Source organism: Siphateles boraxobius, unplaced genomic scaffold (assembly GCF_051911475.1).
Source record: "Siphateles boraxobius isolate OS27281-9 unplaced genomic scaffold, OSU_SipBor_1 160, whole genome shotgun sequence".
NCBI lineage: Eukaryota > Metazoa > Chordata > Actinopteri > Cypriniformes > Leuciscidae > Siphateles > Siphateles boraxobius.
The window spans coordinates 1,545,001-1,552,500 of record NW_027508767.1 but is presented as its reverse complement, the minus strand read 5'-3'; the positions used below and the strand labels follow the sequence as shown (position 1 = coordinate 1,552,500).

General features: G+C 37.9%; 14 non-coding genes across 14 annotated transcripts; all 14 read right to left on the bottom strand.

Annotated features, from left to right (window-relative positions):
* Positions 1-40: 40 nt before the first annotated feature.
* On the bottom strand, positions 41-159 carry LOC143739501 (5S ribosomal RNA). The gene has a single exon (XR_013204233.1). It is a non-coding gene; the product is annotated as a 5S ribosomal RNA (ribosomal RNA).
* A 492-nt stretch (positions 160-651) lies between these two features.
* LOC143739500 (5S ribosomal RNA) lies at positions 652-770 on the bottom strand. The gene has a single exon (XR_013204232.1). It is a non-coding gene; the product is annotated as a 5S ribosomal RNA (ribosomal RNA).
* A 483-nt stretch (positions 771-1,253) lies between these two features.
* Positions 1,254-1,372, bottom strand: LOC143739498 (5S ribosomal RNA). The gene has a single exon (XR_013204230.1). It is a non-coding gene; the product is annotated as a 5S ribosomal RNA (ribosomal RNA).
* Positions 1,373-1,854: 482 nt separating this feature from the next.
* Positions 1,855-1,973, bottom strand: LOC143739497 (5S ribosomal RNA). Its single transcript, XR_013204229.1, has one exon. It is a non-coding gene; the product is annotated as a 5S ribosomal RNA (ribosomal RNA).
* A 274-nt stretch (positions 1,974-2,247) lies between these two features.
* LOC143739495 (5S ribosomal RNA) lies at positions 2,248-2,366 on the bottom strand. Its single transcript, XR_013204228.1, has one exon. It is a non-coding gene; the product is annotated as a 5S ribosomal RNA (ribosomal RNA).
* A 492-nt stretch (positions 2,367-2,858) lies between these two features.
* LOC143739494 (5S ribosomal RNA) lies at positions 2,859-2,977 on the bottom strand. The gene has a single exon (XR_013204227.1). It is a non-coding gene; the product is annotated as a 5S ribosomal RNA (ribosomal RNA).
* Positions 2,978-3,469: 492 nt separating this feature from the next.
* Positions 3,470-3,588, bottom strand: LOC143739493 (5S ribosomal RNA). Its single transcript, XR_013204226.1, has one exon. It is a non-coding gene; the product is annotated as a 5S ribosomal RNA (ribosomal RNA).
* Positions 3,589-4,071: 483 nt separating this feature from the next.
* LOC143739492 (5S ribosomal RNA) lies at positions 4,072-4,190 on the bottom strand. The gene has a single exon (XR_013204225.1). It is a non-coding gene; the product is annotated as a 5S ribosomal RNA (ribosomal RNA).
* Positions 4,191-4,672: 482 nt separating this feature from the next.
* On the bottom strand, positions 4,673-4,791 carry LOC143739491 (5S ribosomal RNA). The gene has a single exon (XR_013204224.1). It is a non-coding gene; the product is annotated as a 5S ribosomal RNA (ribosomal RNA).
* A 379-nt stretch (positions 4,792-5,170) lies between these two features.
* LOC143739490 (5S ribosomal RNA) lies at positions 5,171-5,289 on the bottom strand. Its single transcript, XR_013204223.1, has one exon. It is a non-coding gene; the product is annotated as a 5S ribosomal RNA (ribosomal RNA).
* A 283-nt stretch (positions 5,290-5,572) lies between these two features.
* On the bottom strand, positions 5,573-5,691 carry LOC143739489 (5S ribosomal RNA). Its single transcript, XR_013204222.1, has one exon. It is a non-coding gene; the product is annotated as a 5S ribosomal RNA (ribosomal RNA).
* Positions 5,692-5,964: 273 nt separating this feature from the next.
* Positions 5,965-6,083, bottom strand: LOC143739488 (5S ribosomal RNA). Its single transcript, XR_013204221.1, has one exon. It is a non-coding gene; the product is annotated as a 5S ribosomal RNA (ribosomal RNA).
* A 379-nt stretch (positions 6,084-6,462) lies between these two features.
* LOC143739486 (5S ribosomal RNA) lies at positions 6,463-6,581 on the bottom strand. The gene has a single exon (XR_013204219.1). It is a non-coding gene; the product is annotated as a 5S ribosomal RNA (ribosomal RNA).
* Positions 6,582-7,063: 482 nt separating this feature from the next.
* LOC143739485 (5S ribosomal RNA) lies at positions 7,064-7,182 on the bottom strand. Its single transcript, XR_013204218.1, has one exon. It is a non-coding gene; the product is annotated as a 5S ribosomal RNA (ribosomal RNA).
* Positions 7,183-7,500: the final 318 nt, after the last annotated feature.

The window sequence follows — 7,500 nt, the reverse complement described above, 5'->3', positions numbered from 1 at the left end:
CAGGGACTCTTTTTTTTTTTTTTTTTTTTTAAATCAAAAAAGCTTACAGCACCTGGTATTCCCAGGCGGTCTCCCATCCAAGTACTAACCAGGCCCGACCCTGCTTAGCTTCCGAGATCAGACGAGATCGGGCGTGACCAAGGTGGTATGGCCGTAAGCGAAAACTGCTGCCAAAATTAGGCAATTTAAAAGGTTAGACCATTAATGAAGAAAACTAAGAAGAACTTTTGAAAAAACTCAAACTCTTTCATGCTCTCTGAAGAATCTCAGAGACTTTTAAAGGCTTTCTGAAGAAGCTCAGTGAGTCTTTTTTTTTAAACTAAGAAGAACTTTTGAAAAAACTCAAACTCTTTCATGCTCTCTGAAGAATCTCAGAGACTTTTAAAGGCTTTCTGCAGAAGCTCAGTGAGTCTTTTTTTTTAAACTAAGAAGAACTTTTGAAAAAACTCAAACTCTTTCATGCTCTCTGAAGAATCTCAGAGACTTTTAAAGGCTTTCTGAAGAAGCTCAGTGAGTCTTTTTTTTAAAGTAAGAAGAACTTTTGAAAAAACTCAAACTCTTTCATGCTCTCTGAAGAATCTCAGAGACTTTTAAAGGCTTTCTGAAGAAGCTCAGGGACTCTTTTTTTTTTTTTTTTTTTTAAATCAAAAAAGCTTACAGCACCTGGTATTCCCAGGCGGTCTCCCATCCAAGTACTAACCAGGCCCGACCCTGCTTAGCTTCCGAGATCAGACGAGATCGGGCGTGACCAAGGTGGTATGGCCGTAAGCGAAAACTGCTGCCAAAATTGGGCAATTTAAAAGGTTAGACCATTAATGAAGAAAACTAAGAAGAACTTTTGAAAAAACTCAAACTCTTTCATGCTCTCTGAAGAATCTCAGAGACTTTTAAAGGCTTTCTGAAGAAGCTCAGTGAGTCTTTTTTTTAAAGTAAGAAGAACTTTTGAAAAAACTCAAACTCTTTCATGCTCTCTGAAGAATCTCAGAGACTTTTAAAGGCTTTCTGAAGAAGCTCAGTGAGTCTTTTTTTTTAACTAAGAAGAACTTTTGAAAAAACTCAAACTCTTTCATGCTCTCTGAAGAATCTCAGAGACTTTTAAAGGCTTTCTGCAGAAGCTCAGTGAGTCTTTTTTTTTAAACTAAGAAGAACTTTTGAAAAAACTCAAACTCTTTCATGCTCTCTGAAGAATCTCAGAGACTTTTAAAGGCTTTCTGAAGAAGCTCAGGGACTCTTTTTTTTTTTTAAATCAAAAAAGCTTACAGCACCTGGTATTCCCAGGCGGTCTCCCATCCAAGTACTAACCAGGCCCGACCCTGCTTAGCTTCCGAGATCAGACGAGATCGGGCGTGACCAAGGTGGTATGGCCGTAAGCGAAAACTGCTGCCAAAATTGGGCCATTTAAAAGGTTAGACCATTAATGAAGAAAACTAAGAAGAACTTTTGAAAAAACTCAAACTCTTTCAACCTCTCTGAAGAATCTCAGAGACTTTTAAAGGCTTTCTGAAGAAGCTCAGTGAGTCTTTTTTTTAAACTAAGAAGAACTTTTGAAAAAACTCAAACTCTTTCATGCTCTCTGAAGAATCTCAGAGACTTTTAAAGGCTTTCTGAAGAAGCTCAGGGACTCTTTTTTTTAAACTAAGAAGAACTTTTGAAAAAACTCAAACTCTTTCATGCTCTCTGAAGAATCTCAGAGACTTTTAAAGGCTTTCTGAAGAAGCTCAGTGAGTCTTTTTTTTAAAGTAAAAAGAACTTTTGAAAAAACTCAAACTCTTTCATGCTCTCTGAAGAATCTCAGAGACTTTTAAAGGCTTTCTGAAGAAGCTCATGGACTCTTTTTTTTTTTTAAATCAAAAAAGCTTACAGCACCTGGTATTCCCAGGCGGTCTCCCATCCAAGTACTAACCAGGCCCGACCCTGCTTAGCTTCCGAGATCAGACGAGATCGGGCGTGACCAAGGTGGTATGGCCGTAAGCGAAAACTGCTGCCAAAATTGGGCAATTTAAAAGGTTAGACCATTAATGAAGAAAACTAAGAAGAACTTTTGAAAAAACTCAAACTCTTTCATGCTCTCTGAAGAATCTCAGAGACTTTTAAAGGCTTTCTGAAGAAGCTCAGTGAGTCTTTTTTTTAAAGTAAGAAGAACTTTTGAAAAAACTCAAACTCTTTCATGCTCTCTGAAGAATCTCAGAGACTTTTAAAGGCTTTCTGAAGAAGCTCAGGGACTCTTTTTTTTTTTTAAATCAAAAAAGCTTACAGCACCTGGTATTCCCAGGCGGTCTCCCATCCAAGTACTAACCAGGCCCGACCCTGCTTAGCTTCCGAGATCAGACGAGATCGGGCGTGACCAAGGTGGTATGGCCGTAAGCGAAAACTGCTGCCAAAATTGGGCAATTTAAAAGGTTAGACCATTAATGAAGAAAACTAAGAAGAACTTTTGAAAAAACTCAAACTCTTTCATGCTCTCTGAAGAATCTCAGAGACTTTTAAAGGCTTTCTGAAGAAGCTCAGTGAGTCTTTTTTTTTAAACTAAGAAGAACTTTTGAAAAAACTCAAACTCTTTCATGCTCTCTGAAGAATCTCAGAGACTTTTAAAGGCTTTCTGCAGAAGCTCAGTGAGTCTTTTTTTTTAAACTAAGAAGAACTTTTGAAAAAACTCAAACTCTTTCATGCTCTCTGAAGAATCTCAGAGACTTTTAAAGGCTTTCTGAAGAAGCTCAGTGAGTCTTTTTTTTAAAGTAAGAAGAACTTTTGAAAAAACTCAAACTCTTTCATGCTCTCTGAAGAATCTCAGAGACTTTTAAAGGCTTTCTGAAGAAGCTCAGGGACTCTTTTTTTTTTTTTTTTTTTTAAATCAAAAAAGCTTACAGCACCTGGTATTCCCAGGCGGTCTCCCATCCAAGTACTAACCAGGCCCGACCCTGCTTAGCTTCCGAGATCAGACGAGATCGGGCGTGACCAAGGTGGTATGGCCGTAAGCGAAAACTGCTGCCAAAATTAGGCAATTTAAAAGGTTAGACCATTAATGAAGAAAACTAAGAAGAACTTTTGAAAAAACTCAAACTCTTTCATGCTCTCTGAAGAATCTCAGAGACTTTTAAAGGCTTTCTGAAGAAGCTCAGTGAGTCTTTTTTTTTAAACTAAGAAGAACTTTTGAAAAAACTCAAACTCTTTCATGCTCTCTGAAGAATCTCAGAGACTTTTAAAGGCTTTCTGCAGAAGCTCAGTGAGTCTTTTTTTTTAAACTAAGAAGAACTTTTGAAAAAACTCAAACTCTTTCATGCTCTCTGAAGAATCTCAGAGACTTTTAAAGGCTTTCTGAAGAAGCTCAGTGAGTCTTTTTTTTAAAGTAAGAAGAACTTTTGAAAAAACTCAAACTCTTTCATGCTCTCTGAAGAATCTCAGAGACTTTTAAAGGCTTTCTGAAGAAGCTCAGGGACTCTTTTTTTTTTTTTTTTTTTTAAATCAAAAAAGCTTACAGCACCTGGTATTCCCAGGCGGTCTCCCATCCAAGTACTAACCAGGCCCGACCCTGCTTAGCTTCCGAGATCAGACGAGATCGGGCGTGACCAAGGTGGTATGGCCGTAAGCGAAAACTGCTGCCAAAATTGGGCAATTTAAAAGGTTAGACCATTAATGAAGAAAACTAAGAAGAACTTTTGAAAAAACTCAAACTCTTTCATGCTCTCTGAAGAATCTCAGAGACTTTTAAAGGCTTTCTGAAGAAGCTCAGTGAGTCTTTTTTTTAAAGTAAGAAGAACTTTTGAAAAAACTCAAACTCTTTCATGCTCTCTGAAGAATCTCAGAGACTTTTAAAGGCTTTCTGAAGAAGCTCAGTGAGTCTTTTTTTTTAACTAAGAAGAACTTTTGAAAAAACTCAAACTCTTTCATGCTCTCTGAAGAATCTCAGAGACTTTTAAAGGCTTTCTGCAGAAGCTCAGTGAGTCTTTTTTTTTAAACTAAGAAGAACTTTTGAAAAAACTCAAACTCTTTCATGCTCTCTGAAGAATCTCAGAGACTTTTAAAGGCTTTCTGAAGAAGCTCAGGGACTCTTTTTTTTTTTTAAATCAAAAAAGCTTACAGCACCTGGTATTCCCAGGCGGTCTCCCATCCAAGTACTAACCAGGCCCGACCCTGCTTAGCTTCCGAGATCAGACGAGATCGGGCGTGACCAAGGTGGTATGGCCGTAAGCGAAAACTGCTGCCAAAATTGGGCCATTTAAAAGGTTAGACCATTAATGAAGAAAACTAAGAAGAACTTTTGAAAAAACTCAAACTCTTTCAACCTCTCTGAAGAATCTCAGAGACTTTTAAAGGCTTTCTGAAGAAGCTCAGTGAGTCTTTTTTTTAAACTAAGAAGAACTTTTGAAAAAACTCAAACTCTTTCATGCTCTCTGAAGAATCTCAGAGACTTTTAAAGGCTTTCTGAAGAAGCTCAGGGACTCTTTTTTTTAAACTAAGAAGAACTTTTGAAAAAACTCAAACTCTTTCATGCTCTCTGAAGAATCTCAGAGACTTTTAAAGGCTTTCTGAAGAAGCTCAGTGAGTCTTTTTTTTAAAGTAAAAAGAACTTTTGAAAAAACTCAAACTCTTTCATGCTCTCTGAAGAATCTCAGAGACTTTTAAAGGCTTTCTGAAGAAGCTCATGGACTCTTTTTTTTTTTTAAATCAAAAAAGCTTACAGCACCTGGTATTCCCAGGCGGTCTCCCATCCAAGTACTAACCAGGCCCGACCCTGCTTAGCTTCCGAGATCAGACGAGATCGGGCGTGACCAAGGTGGTATGGCCGTAAGCGAAAACTGCTGCCAAAATTGGGCAATTTAAAAGGTTAGACCATTAATGAAGAAAACTAAGAAGAACTTTTGAAAAAACTCAAACTCTTTCATGCTCTCTGAAGAATCTCAGAGACTTTTAAAGGCTTTCTGAAGAAGCTCAGTGAGTCTTTTTTTTTAACTAAGAAGAACTTTTGAAAAAACTCAAACTCTTTCATGCTCTCTGAAGAATCTCAGAGACTTTTAAAGGCTTTCTGCAGAAGCTCAGTGAGTCTTTTTTTTTAAACTAAGAAGAACTTTTGAAAAAACTCAAACTCTTTCATGCTCTCTGAAGAATCTCAGAGACTTTTAAAGGCTTTCTGAAGAAGCTCAGGGACTCTTTTTTTTTTTTAAATCAAAAAAGCTTACAGCACCTGGTATTCCCAGGCGGTCTCCCATCCAAGTACTAACCAGGCCCGACCCTGCTTAGCTTCCGAGATCAGACGAGATCGGGCGTGACCAAGGTGGTATGGCCGTAAGCGAAAACTGCTGCCAAAATTGGGCAATTTAAAAGGTTAGACCATTAATGAAGAAAACTAAGAAGAACTTTTGAAAAAACTCAAACTCTTTCATGCTCTCTGAAGAATCTCAGAGACTTTTAAAGGCTTTCTGAAGAAGCTCAGTGAGTCTTTTTTTTAAAGTAAGAAGAACTTTTGAAAAAACTCAAACTCTTTCATGCTCTCTGAAGAATCTCAGAGACTTTTAAAGGCTTTCTGAAGAAGCTCAGGGACTCTTTTTTTTTTTTTTTTTTTTTAAATCAAAAAAGCTTACAGCACCTGGTATTCCCAGGCGGTCTCCCATCCAAGTACTAACCAGGCCCGACCCTGCTTAGCTTCCGAGATCAGACGAGATCGGGCGTGACCAAGGTGGTATGGCCGTAAGCGAAAACTGCTGCCAAAATTGGGCAATTTAAAAGGTTAGACCATTAATGAAGAAAACTAAGAAGAACTTTTGAAAAAACTCAAACTCTTTCATGCTCTCTGAAGAATCTCAGAGACTTTTAAAGGCTTTCTGAAGAAGCTCAGTGAGTCTTTTTTTTAAAGTAAGAAGAACTTTTGAAAAAACTCAAACTCTTTCATGCTCTCTGAAGAATCTCAGAGACTTTTAAAGGCTTTCTGAAGAAGCTCAGGGACTCTTTTTTTTTTTAAATCAAAAAAGCTTACAGCACCTGGTATTCCCAGGCGGTCTCCCATCCAAGTACTAACCAGGCCCGACCCTGCTTAGCTTCCGAGATCAGACGAGATCGGGCGTGACCAAGGTGGTATGGCCGTAAGCGAAAACTGCTGCCAAAATTGGGCAATTTAAAAGGTTAGACCATTAATGAAGAAAACTAAGAAGAACTTTTGAAAAAACTCAAACTCTTTCATGCTCTCTGAAGAATCTCAGAGACTTTTAAAGGCTTTCTGAAGAAGCTCAGTGAGTCTTTTTTTTTAACTAAGAAGAACTTTTGAAAAAACTCAAACTCTTTCATGCTCTCTGAAGAATCTCAGAGACTTTTAAAGGCTTTCTGCAGAAGCTCAGTGAGTCTTTTTTTTTAAACTAAGAAGAACTTTTGAAAAAACTCAAACTCTTTCATGCTCTCTGAAGAATCTCAGAGACTTTTAAAGGCTTTCTGAAGAAGCTCAGGGACTCTTTTTTTTTTTTAAATCAAAAAAGCTTACAGCACCTGGTATTCCCAGGCGGTCTCCCATCCAAGTACTAACCAGGCCCGACCCTGCTTAGCTTCCGAGATCAGACGAGATCGGGCGTGACCAAGGTGGTATGGCCGTAAGCGAAAACTGCTGCCAAAATTGGGCCATTTAAAAGGTTAGACCATTAATGAAGAAAACTAAGAAGAACTTTTGAAAAAACTCAAACTCTTTCAACCTCTCTGAAGAATCTCAGAGACTTTTAAAGGCTTTCTGAAGAAGCTCAGTGAGTCTTTTTTTTAAACTAAGAAGAACTTTTGAAAAAACTCAAACTCTTTCATGCTCTCTGAAGAATCTCAGAGACTTTTAAAGGCTTTCTGAAGAAGCTCAGGGACTCTTTTTTTTAAACTAAGAAGAACTTTTGAAAAAACTCAAACTCTTTCATGCTCTCTGAAGAATCTCAGAGACTTTTAAAGGCTTTCTGAAGAAGCTCAGTGAGTCTTTTTTTTAAAGTAAAAAGAACTTTTGAAAAAACTCAAACTCTTTCATGCTCTCTGAAGAATCTCAGAGACTTTTAAAGGCTTTCTGAAGAAGCTCAGGGACTCTTTTTTTTTTTTAAATCAAAAAAGCTTACAGCACCTGGTATTCCCAGGCGGTCTCCCATCCAAGTACTAACCAGGCCCGACCCTGCTTAGCTTCCGAGATCAGACGAGATCGGGCGTGACCAAGGTGGTATGGCCGTAAGCGAAAACTGCTGCCAAAATTGGGCAATTTAAAAGGTTAGACCATTAATGAAGAAAACTAAGAAGAACTTTTGAAAAAACTCAAACTCTTTCATGCTCTCTGAAGAATCTCAGAGACTTTTAAAGGCTTTCTGAAGAAGCTCAGTGAGTCTTTTTTTTTAACTAAGAAGAACTTTTGAAAAAACTCAAACTCTTTCATGCTCTCTGAAGAATCTCAGAGACTTTTAAAGGCTTTCTGCAGAAGCTCAGTGAGTCTTTTTTTTTAAACTAAGAAGAACTTTTGAAAAAACTCAAACTCTTTCATGCTCTCTGAAGAATCTC